Raw genomic sequence first — 13,113 nt, 5'->3', positions numbered from 1 at the left:
ACGAAAGCCCTGTTCGGCCTTAACTAAGCTTGGCCCGTTAGTTAGAAACAGTACGTTAATTCTAAGCGAAGATGGCGATTACGTTTCTCGAACATAGGTTTCCTGCACGGATGCTTTATTTGCTTAAGGCCTACGACTCTATTTCCACTGCGCTTAGTATTCTACTACAAGCGAAGTCATCCTGTAGTAAGCATTGGGGTGATTTGTTCGCAGCATTTTACATTTGTACGACAGCCACCCATTAGAGCTGCACCCACTCACTAACAGTTCCTATATTTTAAGGGCGACCTACATGGCGAAATAGACTACACGGCGAGTACACCCTTGGATGTATGTAGTTGTCTTCTGAAGCCTGTGACAGGCCATTCTGAAGACTTAGTTACACTGATGTTAGCGACCACATCTGCACACTTCCCTGAGGTAAAGGCACTTAAAAGTTGTACTCTGTCGGCATTAAACAACAAGAGAAACAGCTGTAGTGAGTCACCTATATATTACTTTTAAAGACAGGTGATTATAAATGCGTGGAATTTTCGTTCCAATGTGTCTGCGTGGAGAGTATTATCTTCAGAAGTATTCAATATAGCCGCATCTGTTACGTAGGATGTAGTTCCGTAACGTAACCTGTTCACGTGACGGGCCCTACCCCCATAATAAGACCAACGCAAAACCTTCATAATTTGGTATAATCCTAAACAGTCCACTTTCATGGACGATGCAAACACTGGCTGTGCTTTTATCAGCAGGGCTGCGATATTCCAGGACATCGGTTAAGGAGCGTTCCTGTTCTTTGGCTATGACACATCCCAGCAATGCATTATTCCAATATAAAAATCACGCCTTTATCCTTGTGCGTAAAGTCAGTTTGCGTGGACATCGTTCGCTCGTCCAACAACGGTCCTTTTGGGACCGTTAGTCTAGTCGGTCTACCTTGCGGCTGCATTGACACAATCACAGAACTGCTCGGCCGCAACGGGAAGAAACACGCTCTCTATATACGTTCCCCCTCAATCGTTCTGTGCTCTATGGAGACAATGCTTTCGCTGCAGGTTGTTATTGCATCGCCCAGAGGTGGTTTGTTCGTCAATGGTCGCGTAATGCGAATACGGGTTGGCGGCAACGGATGCCGTGCCAGCCCTCGGGGAGTCATGCATTCACCATTATATCTGTACAACATCAACGGACAATGCAATCACCACAGATACGTCCTATGCGACGAGCACATTGCGTACTCAAAGAGATCTCCACCAACGTCTGAACGTGCTATTGCTATTTGTTGGTTTACATTTATTGAGCATTGCGGTTTCATCAATAACCGGCAGCGTAGGCTAATTGATCACTATTGATTGGAGTCAGGATTATATTACCTGTTATTAAGTTGCGCATTACTGTTTAATACTTAAGAGAATGTTTGTATAACTACAAGTTTTAGCAAATGGCAATTTGTCAAAAATTTTAGCATGGAATTCATCTACCTTTTTTGTTATCGTGAAAACTATCCAAAGTAGCTCAAAATTTAGTTGCGTTCGTCAAAGCCAAATCCAGTTGTCCAGCCGATTTAACGAGTAACTGTTTTCGCGTCCGACTGGATAACGAGTTTGACGTAGCCTGATCGTAAAGAACGCACCACTATGTAACTTTGGTAGAACTTGATATAGTTGCTGTTTCGTTGTTGTCAGCCAGATCAGCGATTCCTTATCGGATTCAGAGAAATTACAATTCATACTACGTAAAGAACTGCTCCGCACCACGTACTGATTTCAGAGTTGAATGAATGGTCCGATTTTTGCCGCGTAAGGTCGCTCGTTATCACAAAGGCCAACGGGTTACATATTTTGATCCATTACATTTGCTAGAGGAAATGTCCTTTGAAAACAAAATCTTCTATTGCTCTTCCTCTAAACTCCAGTGCTACTATATATATGCTTAAAATATGCTCATTAAATCAATTGAAAATTAAATCAGCAATTATGCTTATTAATTACGGTCAGCATAGAGATAGGCTGTGAAGCCTTTGTTAGTAATGTACTTAAACCGCCATTTACTTTGAATGCAGCAATGTCAGCTTTTATTCTGCCTGATGTCAGCTTTGACAAGCACAATCATTTGGGACTGTCTCTCTGGTTTTGCTATCTTTACCTTTAGTTCCTGTGAGAAGGATGTAGATATCATTCTAGTCTCCTCTGCTTCTACGCAGACGTTTACTTATTGGTTCGTTCCAGAATCGACGTCAAAGCTCTTGGTACATCTGGAACCCTAAATCAGTCTTTTGCAGCATCCGTGAGTTTTCTGAGGAACGAAAATTAACAACCTTCAGTCAGAAATAGGTGCAAAGTATAGAGATCCGACCACCTTCGGAAGAGTCTGCATTCCACACTGCAACAGAGCTTGGACACCCAGTGGTAAGAAACGTTTGTTCCTTGCTGTTTTGAGAAGTGCTTTACAAGTACTCAGGTAAACGCTATTCCTTTACGAGTAGTGAAGAGCTGTTAATCCAGGCACTTTTTCAAGATGGTTAGGCACTTGTACAAACATTGTAGTTCATCTATTTGTTCTGCAGGCAGAATATTGGGTGACGTTTGAAAAATCGTGGCACGCTTTTACAGGCATACGGTAGGTATGGCAACCATGTTATTCCACTGTATAGGATGATCACAGGTTAAGAATTTTTGTCGGAGATCCAAATCACGACAAGCGCGCCGGTACTTAGATTGGCTGATCTCTTTACAGCTTTTATGTTGATGGTTCTACATCTCAGAGGTAACAACACCTAACAATTTACGATATACAGGGAGATCTTCACTCTCAATGAGGTCGGCCTGCTGCGGTTGACGAACCATGGTGGTAATAAGCGTGTTTTTGAACGCAAGATCTGGCACATAGGCGCGACACTTTACTTAAATGAGGTCCATGCGGTGCGCCTCTATGACAGGGGATCTGAATGAAAGTCAATGATATTCTGTATCAGCCCACAGTGATCTCAGTCGCTATTTATTACTCATTTACAGTTCTGCCCTCTAATGGTTCTACACAATCGAGGTTAAACCTTTTTTGCCTTCGGTGAGCAACCTGGAATATGTGCCATGAAGGTCACCCATCGACGAAAGTTAAAAAAACAACTGTGCCTTAAACTCGTTGTCTCATGGCGCTAAAATATCGTAGTTAAGTTTTTCGGCCTAATAGAATCGGTAATATCCACACTGATAGAAGTAAATGTGAACGATACTCCTGTAATTTTCAAATAAATTAGTTGTTGGTTCAGTATTTTGTGAGGTGCGCATGTCAGTCATCATTCTCTGATGGATATCCAACTGTGAAAACCGAATAGGGAGTTTAGAAGTAAGTATTTTTTGTTTATTGAAATCGTCTGACCGGAAGAGACAAAATAAGTAAAAAAAAAAAACAAACATCTGATAAAGCAAATGTTAAAACATTACAACGGTACAGCACGTTTTAACAATAATTTGTTCATAGAGAACAAACGCAATTATCCTATATTTACCTTACACCTCCATACGGACAAGCCGATACTCAAGGGAAGAGGCTGTTCGGCAGATCTCCTTGAGATTTTCTTTAGTCGCTGCTCCCATCTGCTGTCGTGGGAAGCTATCATCCTTCAAGTTACACCTATATTGAAAGTGACACTTCAGGCCATATGTTGATTCCAAAATAAACATGGGCAACTAAATTATTTTTGTAAAGAATTGAGTATTTTTTTTTTATCTGACCTGTTCAGGTGATCTGCCACCTACAGAGATCTCAAACCGTATGTATGACGGAAGAATATAGCAATAACTAGAGGAATTCCTATATAGCAACATTAATACCCAACAGCCATTCCTAAGATATTTACGTGTTCGAGATGCGGCACCCTTTGCGCTGAATGGGACATGGCACACATGTCACTGTTCGGAAACTTGAGAAACCTTTACCTAACGAACGTTCTCCATATGCCTACTTTCAAGTAGGCATATGGAGAACGTTCGTTATTACGTGACACCAGTAGTAAACAGCAAGCTGAAAGCAATTAACAACAGCATCTGGGAGAGTTTCTTATCGAGTGCTGTTGCTGATTACTTTTTAATAGTACTGTTTGTATTGCCTCTCTCATCACGTAATCTGAATTTTAACTTCTGCGACGCCGGCAATAAATCACTGATCCGCTTGACGGTAAAGAAACGGTCACCACATCAAGACTACGTAGTAGCGCGTTCTCTGCGGCCTCGCTGCAGTAAGCGCTTGATACTCCATCAGATGCGAAAACAGACAAGACTTACTAGTTAACTAACAGGCGCAACTTGTACATTGCCCGCCTTTGAGCTATTCCAGACATTAGGAAAGTAGACCGAATTTCATGGTAAAACCTTTGCCTTCTGCCAAAGTCTGTATATATATGAAGCAACATTAAATGACGTTTGCTTTACCTATACAGTTGTAACCAGCATTTCTAGTAATATTGAGTTATTTCAATGCTTTTGATATACGCAAATCCTTTTATAGATAAGCTAACTTTCAAATAAGCTTTAGGTGCGTCTTTGTATTTTGGCCGCGGTAGTCGTAGTTAAATCATTCTTGTAGTACTTCATATTGAAGAACGTGTACAAAACATTGTGGTAGCTATTTGCCGTTTTTGTTAGAAGTTATCAGTAAACAGTGAAAAAGCATTAATTAACCTTTTCAAAAGGGAAACGACATTGCTTCTTCAACTGCCACAAAAACAATTATATATATATATATATATATATATATATATATATATATATATATTTGTACTGTGTGTAAAGATGTTGTTTTATACATAAGGAGGTACACACGGTATGTATTTAATACGTGCGGTATGCATGGCAATACTTCCATCGTCTTGCCATTGAAGAGTGCTATATTTACAATACTTTGGTAGAAAACCTGCTTTACCTCAGAATAATTGCCCGCGTTAATTTTCTTTATTGCATTATTAACATGGAATTGAGCTAATCAAGCAGGACAGATGCCTTTTTCGCCTTGCTACCCCACGCGATGCCCCCTTCTGTCGATGAGAATCTGCAGACCTTATTATGATGTCCGCGGCCAATGGTTGTTGTTTTACTCAAGCGGAACCCTGTTATTTGCTCTTCCATCCTCACATGACGACGTGAAAGCTTTACTTGAGATTAATCACTTGACTCAAATTCACCATTGAGGCTAAGTACTAACATAAACAGACGCGCACACTCACTCCATCACGTTCAGGCATAGAAGCGCATATAAAAACGGCGGACCTATTAACCCCAGGAACTTAGTTCCACCTTGATAAGAGAATGATAGATCTTCTCATCCGATTAGCCGCAATTTAGATTATCCTTTATAACTGAAAACCGACTCACTGTTATACAACACATATCCATGACATTAACTGTATGATATAGCATCGGCACTTATTGATGTCATTCACCATATGGCCATATTTAGATCTTTGTTAGGCTACGTCATCAACTTCTATATACGTAGCCTACATAATTCATCCTATCATCATTCCAGTCAGTTTTTGCAACCTTTAAAGAAGTACAATGAAAATGTCAACGGTATGACATATCTGAAAATATTAGAACAAAAGTTTTTCGGATTGTGCTACTTCCCAAGTTCGGAACAGCTGCACTTGCGGCTGCGTATATACGCACAGAGGAACATCGACAGATACGTACGACAACGACGTGATACAGCGGCTACGTAGAGGCACAAAAAAGTTTTTTAACTGGCGTAGATAGCAAAGAGATTACATTGAGAAACGGCGACCGGTGGTTGGGGTGGTGGAAGGGATTAAAAGCCTGATGGAGAACGAAGGCTGCTGCTACTGCTGCTTTCGAATAGTTGATGCTGTTACTGACGCGGAATATCATCGGCCCCCGGATGCACTCGCGGTAATAAATACCCTAACATGATGAAGAACTTGAATTACTAACGGGACTTCAACAGCTGCTAGTGCAGTCTTACGGTTGCTATTGAGTGTAAAGGTGAGGCGCAGCGGGTGAAGTTGAAATTAAGCCGGGTGACGTGACAAGGCGGCTATTGCTATGACTGACTAGATAAGATACTTCTGATAACTGTAGAACCATTGTTCCAAAGTGGATGACTGATTATTAGCACCTTAGTTCTCAAATGGATGCCGGCTCATGCTTTTTGACTATATATGTAAAATGTTCCAAAAATGTCCGCGCTGTTGGAATAACTTCAGTTTTTATTTACATACAATTATTAGTTAAGTTGCGAAAAAAACAAACATAAAATGTATAGTTTTTCACAGTACATTAATGAAAAAGGAAGACACACTGCTAATAACAGCAGGTCACTGGTTTAATAATTTTAGCAAACACTGACTTGGTGTGGCGTTGTCGTTCCACTATGACTTTCAAATCATCCAGTCTCGATTTCCTGGCGTGGACTTTGTCTTCAAACAAGCGCCGCAATGAACGGTCTATTGGTCTTAGGTCTGAGTAATGGCAAGGACTCTGTGAAATTTTTTATATAATCCATCTTTTTTAAAGATTCGTACTAAGACATGCTCTTACTTGGTAATGGTAGTGTGCAGATACTCGTCATGTTGGAAGTAAAACCGCTATTTTCGCCAAAATCCTCCTGAATGTACGGTAAAACAGTACCTTGCTGTTACATTTAGGTTATTGGCATCAGTTACTGTAAAGAGAAGAATGGTCCAATCAAATATCGAGCGCACACATCTTATTGAGACACCATTTTGTTTTGGACATGTTTTAGGAATCAACTACCTTGCTAGACCTCTCTGACGGACAGGGCGATCCACCAGCAAGGCCTATAGCTACTATTTCTATTCAGTTCAATCTATTTCGCATCTTCCACCATTATTTGCCACCGTTAAGATTGGTACCGGCAGTCGTCGCCACGCTCGCTCTTCATGGCTACTGACAATGCATTTAAATCAACGCGTATTGTCCATCCGCATCACTCCAGCCTCCCGTGTACTGCGGCCCGGTCGGCTCTGTGCAAGCCCGTAAGGTAACTGTGCAAGCCAAATGGTCAAACATTCATCATAAATAGCCACAGCTCACACCATTTGATCGGATATTTTACGTTAAAAATGGCTCAAATAGATCTTTCACTGTGGTGTATACGAGAGCTGTTGTGAGAAAGTGCAGCGATCGAAAATCAAACCTCAAATCTGTTTTGTGATACGGTGAACCCTATTATCGTTTTGTTCATTCGGTTCGACTTCAGACTACATGCCAATATTTGTAAAAACAGATTTCCTTATGTAGAGGCAAAGTTTGCAAATTCAGTGGCGACTTTGTTCGTTCCTAAGGCTGCTTTTGGACTTCGAACCTCATCGTCGTCTGTCTAACGCTCTGCCTATACTACCGCCGAAAAAATTGCGATTAGTTCTTCTGAAGAATATCTACTCAGATTTGCTTGGGTTATTTTATACACCTGAACTGGCTACGCGAGTGTTTATATTAACCATAATATTGGCGTGACACTAGTGCCTAGCTCAACTTCAACAATATCACTCCTTTGTTAACGTGTATAATGCCGCTTCGGTTGACCTTGGCGACTGTTACGTTCGCGGCGTTCAGAATCGTAGCCTACGCAAAAACGGCGCAAACGTTTTTGCCGAGGCTACGATTCTTCTTTGGTAATTTTCTGTTCCTGACTCTTTGTGTTGGCTATTGTGTAAAAGCGTCGATGCGTTTGCTGCCGGCAAACCGATTTCACTTTTAATAGCTCCTCCGTTTCAGCCTTTCCTGCGTCAATAAAAAGTCAACGGACCATCTGTCGTCTAACGTCGAACAGGACAAAGGCCGTCAGTTCAGACTGTACAATTGATGTATTGGATTACGTCACTTTTATAGATTGTTACTCAAAAAAGCACTTATTATTAAATAGCCAATTTGGGTTTCTGAAGACTGCATTGTAAATGGATAGAAAAACCTAACACAACCTAAATGATAATAGGTTCTCCGGAGCTATTTACCGTATCCAAAGACTTGAACAATTTTCAAACCACAGCCAACGGTGTATATTAAGTGCTTCCCTTTATCTCTCGCATATTGAAGCCAGAGCCCGAGAGCATCTTTCTACATTACGGTATATAGTATCGATCTTGGTGACCTGTTTGAAAGGACTGACTGTAGGGACTGCGTATTTGACCCTCCTGGCTACGCCGCTTTCGTTGTTGTTTGATTACGTTTTCTAGCCCCAACCATCTCTGGTACGCGACGCAACGTATCCATATTTTAACTATGACTTAGATGTGCTTCAAGCAGGTTTATGGTGTTAGTCATTACGCAGTCTGGCTCCAGAGTGCCCTACAAATGTTTTCATCTATTCTAAACCTAATTCCAGACGTTGTGTTCCTTGTTCATATTCAGTGTTTCAATTGAAATTCAAAAATTAGCGTTTAAAAGTATCCCTAATTGAGTGGGAGACCCCGTATTGAATTGCCCCTTAACAGGGAAGCACTGTCCAAACTCTGTTTGCTTAAAAATCGTGATCGTAAAACTCGTTATTCCGTTTGATGTCCTGAAATACAGTATCCTTTTGTGTAGTCTTTAACGTCCTGATTTTCGCTCTTAAAGCCTCCTCCTAAAGTGTCCTTGGAAGCCTCTCTATCTAGCGTTCTCATCAATCGTCGGTAGATTCCATCATCACCGAGAAACAGAAACGTGTCGATTTTCAGCAGTAGACGACATATATCGGGTGGTCAAAGAAATATTGGCGGTTTACCTGGATGGCTTCAATGTCATATATCTCAGGTATGTGACTCGCATCGGTGTAGGGCCATTCCAAAGCTGAAGTATGGCAGTGGTAGGGTGCTGAACATGCCTTTGTTGAGACGCAGAATAATGCACGTTAAGATGAATGAAAGTTCTGCATAAATGTGTTGTAATTTTACTATTAATAATAATATAAATAATAATAATAAAGGCCAAATGCGGCTTAGGCTAATGAAAAATGATTTTACGGTTTTGCTTCTGGACGGAAAAGATACTCCTAGTAGTATTGGTCGAATTACGAAAAAAAAGTTAATGAAGTTATTGTGAAAATTAGGGAAAGGCGACATGTTAATACCTATGACATGGCCAAAAAATGCAATATATACCATCGAACAATTTTAAAACATTAATTGAAGAAAGCCGACTACAAAACGACGCTCGATATTTGAGTGCTGCACAAACTGAAAGAAATGACTTACTCATACTTTGATTTGCGAAACTTTACAGAAAGTTAACGAGATCGAGCCATTGACTATGAGTGATGAAAAGCTAATCACATAAAATACTAATGATCACGATTAAAGCGAAGCCCGAACAGACGCCTTCGTTGGCGTCTGTTTTGTTTCATTGGCTATACGTTTGGTGGAACCGAAAAGTGGGCTACTGCCACCTGGCCAAACAGTCAATTTGGATCTCCGCTGTCGACAGCTAACGAGATTACAAGCTATTGAAAAAAAAGCGCCCATAACCAGTGAACAAAATGGGCATTTTCTTGTGCCGTTACAATTGCAGACGACATACATCTTTAGCTAGATGTCATTGTGTGATGTGTTAACCGTCATTTTCACAATTTTCTGCCCAGAAAAATCACGATAATGATGTTGAATAATGCTACCAGTAAAGATGTCACATATCTAGTTTTGAATTATAAAAACCGTCAATTCTCCTTCGACCGCCTAATGTTTAAATATAAATTCATCATTTTTCAGTCGGTTCAGAATAAGTTTGCCGACTGTATGCGGTTCAAAAGTTAATGCTTAATCCATTAAAAAAGTTTCAAATAGACTGGTGAAATATTATTAGCTCATATTATATCTTCATTAACAGTAACAGATTTTTGTAACTCGTCTCGTAACGTGCCGCGATATTTAGTCTTCAAACTCCAGCTTTGCTTCTGTTCAATATGGCAAAGACGATAATTATTGCTGACACAAGATAAACTTGATGTGCACACAGATGTTCGTACGTCTTGTAGCAGTTCTCAGTAATGCCCTTCCTTGCGTACACGTACACGCTCGTAAGCGAAGTAACAACGATATCATCCCTAGTCGACAGGGAAATGTAAGAAGATAGTTTGCCGCATGACAACGTTCCTTTACCTATTCGTCCCAAACGATGTCCCAAGGGAGAAAAAATAGAGAGAATGGCCGAATCTATGATGAAGGAAACATGACACAGCCTCCGCCTGCTGAAGCCAAAGCACCAAAATACTTCCACACCATCGCCACATTGGCTGACAAGCCCACGAGCTGCGTCACCGAAAGGGAATATTGCTGCAGATCAACATAAGCGGGAACCGATTCAAGACAGAGACAAGTCTGTCCACCCGACGGATAGATACAGCGCAACGGAAAAGGCGAGAAGCAGAAAAAGAGGAAGATGGCACATGGAAGGGAAAACTTAGCTTTACGGTCTAATGTCGTCATAGTTGACAGATGCCGGTGTGGGCTATACAAAATTTGTGACTAACAACTGGTCTACGTCAAGTAGCACGCCTTCACCAGCGCAGTAGTTTGTCAGACGATTCCTTTAGGTAGAAGAAAGCAGCGATGGCAGCTTATCGCCAGCAGGACGCACATGTATCATGTGCTTGTAGAAGTGCACATAAAAGGCATAAATATACTGCTTAATGAGTGGCTATTTAGCTTGCGCTGTGATACATATAAGATCCGTTTTATTATGCTTTTGTAGTCCATATACTTGTATGCTTCTATAACAGTGGTACAAAGCGTTTGCGTCACTAGGATTATAGAAGTGGAAAACGGACATGTTACTATTACATTCTTTTGGATTCGCCGAAGTCCTCTAAACGAATTTAGTCTCTTGGCATTCCTTTACTAATTGTGCCAACCTCGTAATATGTAATTGCGTTATTTTATGATCGTCTCTAAAAAGTTAAACGCGATGTACTGGGCCAGCCTGCCTGCCTGCCCAGTGTTTTTCCTATGTAGGTGTCGCCAGGTGCCGAGTCCGGCTGCCTAAGCAGGTAAGCTTTCGACCGTAAACTATTGCGATCAAACACAACGTTCTGGTCCTTTCCAAAAGATTGACCACCGCTAGTTTGTCCTGCCTGGCTATTTATATAGGTTTCTCACGTCTTGTTTTTCTACCGCTAACAATCCCTTTAGCCATTAGAACCGTGGCGACAGATGTAGTCGTTGCTTTTGTTCTGTTTGGTTGGTACTAAGTGAGCTAGCTTTTCGTAGCTCTGTTGCAGCAGCATTATTTAAAATTATTCAAGTCATTCAGCTTTAAAGCTATTTGTATTTGGTTGTATTTGTCGTGTCACAAACCAGAAAATTTGAATAATGAGAGCTCACATTAATTTAACGTTTAGTCTTTCTGTTATTATAAGAAAAGCCTATAGACGAACGCGGAAAAAATGGGTTATTGAAAATTAACAAGCACCGAAACCAACATGAGGTTATTTCAGATTGTCAGCGAAAACATTGATTTTTTCAAATATTGCAGCATGTAGTCCGGAGCACAAGGGGTGATTATAAGCACTAGATAATGTTGCTGTTGAAGGACTTTTTAATGAATTAAATCCTTGGAGACGATCTCCTTTGTTTTTTAAACTCTCGGGTGTTCCTATACCTAACGGAAAATTGACAACCAGAAGGTTTAAAATAATGTCAGAAACATGTGATGGCTTTCAAGGGCGCGTAGGGTATTGCAGACGGTCCTTAGTCGTCTCAGGGATAATTCTTAAATAGGATCAAGATCCTTGCTTTTGTTTTGACACTTATCTAGGTCTGCAGTAAAGCCACCTAATTAGTCGAACTCAATATGACATCTTCGATGTGCCTTTTTGTCAACCATTATGTACAGCATTGTTGTCTTTAATTTGAAATAGTCAGATTTAGGAAAAAAGACATATGATCCACTAAATACTTTCTCCAAGTCTTCAGATAATTTGCTAAAAGCACTCAACTCACCCTACTATGATTAGACGGCGCTTACATAACCTATAAATAAAGGGTGAACGTTCAGTCTATGGGGCATCCCTCTGCATGATATTGAAGGCGAAGCCGCTATGGTTCCCGGTAGACGTCCGGTTAATCCACTATAGCAGCGATAGAGACCGGGCACAGAAGCGTCGGTCTTCCGGGTGGTGGGGATGTTATGCGGGGAGAGAGTAAGGACACCCATATCTAAAAAGATAAGCCCCGGTTCGCTTCTTATCGTCATCGTTTTCTAGGTATGTCTGGCTGTCGCTATAATCTCAACGGTGATGTTGTCATTAGACAGCCATCGGCTTTGTCCATAGGGTTAGCCTAGCTGGCAAGGCGGTTTGGCCGGCAGGATAACCTTCGTTTTCCCAGGAGGAAAGCAAGGAGGAAAGAGGTCCTTTCAATGATGTGGATACTTCGGTCATCATCAGAGCTTAAGATTGAGCAGACATCGAGAAAGTAAATGAAAAAAAAAAAACAGAGGAAGAGAGATAAAACAAATCGCAAGGTTGGATTAGAAGGGACTGTTAGCAGGGGCACAGCACAGACACGTAACACAGAATATTACGGTAGGACTTATGTACCACTGAGTGGGCAATGTCGGTATTCGAAAGCTGCCGAATCAATACTTGGCAGGTAGCAGTCACAAAGCTGTAGCAGTAATAATCATAGAAGAGTAGTGCTGCCTATTTAAGAGACACGGCAACGGTAAGAAAGGCGCAAAGATTCGAAGATTCGAGTGACAAACGCGCACATATCAGTTGGATCATTTTCAGCACGAAGGTGCTGAAGAAAAAAGACCAGATCTTGTTTCCATGAGGGGATATACAGATGGGGTACTGAGATGCAAAGTTTTTCATGACTGGAGGAATGCTGAAGCGAGGTAGAGAAGCGTTTCAACGCATGAGGGCGACTCCCGTACGCGCATATGATGAAAAGTGAAAGAAATTAGTAAGTATTATTATGAAACGGAGCCGCCTAATCAGAATAGTAGAAACGAACGTCTAAAAAAGGATTCTTAGAAGTAGCGTCAAAAGTATAAACACTGGCTGCTTGATCATATTGAAGGCCCTGGTTAATGTTTTTGATACTTTTTCGTATTGAAGGTATTCCTATAGTATGCCATTTTTGCTTGTTACAACATTAAATAAAAATAA

At 40.9% G+C, this 13,113-nt stretch overlaps 1 protein-coding gene across 6 annotated transcripts in view; it reads left to right on the top strand.

Moving 5' to 3' along the window:
* LOC147758062 (uncharacterized) overlaps nt 1-13,113 on the top strand; it is a 114,509-nt gene that overhangs the window by 76,883 nt on the left and 24,513 nt on the right. For 2 of the 6 annotated variants that reach the window (XR_015320629.1, XR_015320628.1), the window contains exon 1: nt 6,481-7,008. The exons of 2 other annotated variants lie outside the window; for them this stretch is intronic. The gene's annotated coding sequence lies outside the window, so the exon portion shown is untranslated. 2 more of the 6 variants (XR_015320630.1, XR_015320625.1) reach the window with 2 other exon arrangements.

Source organism: Varroa destructor, unplaced genomic scaffold (genome assembly GCF_002443255.2).
Source record: "Varroa destructor unplaced genomic scaffold, Vdes_3.0 BEIS01000002.1, whole genome shotgun sequence".
Classification (NCBI taxonomy): domain Eukaryota; kingdom Metazoa; phylum Arthropoda; class Arachnida; order Mesostigmata; family Varroidae; genus Varroa; species Varroa destructor.
The sequence above is the reverse complement of the archived record's forward strand: the minus strand, read 5'-3'. Positions and strand labels throughout refer to the sequence as shown.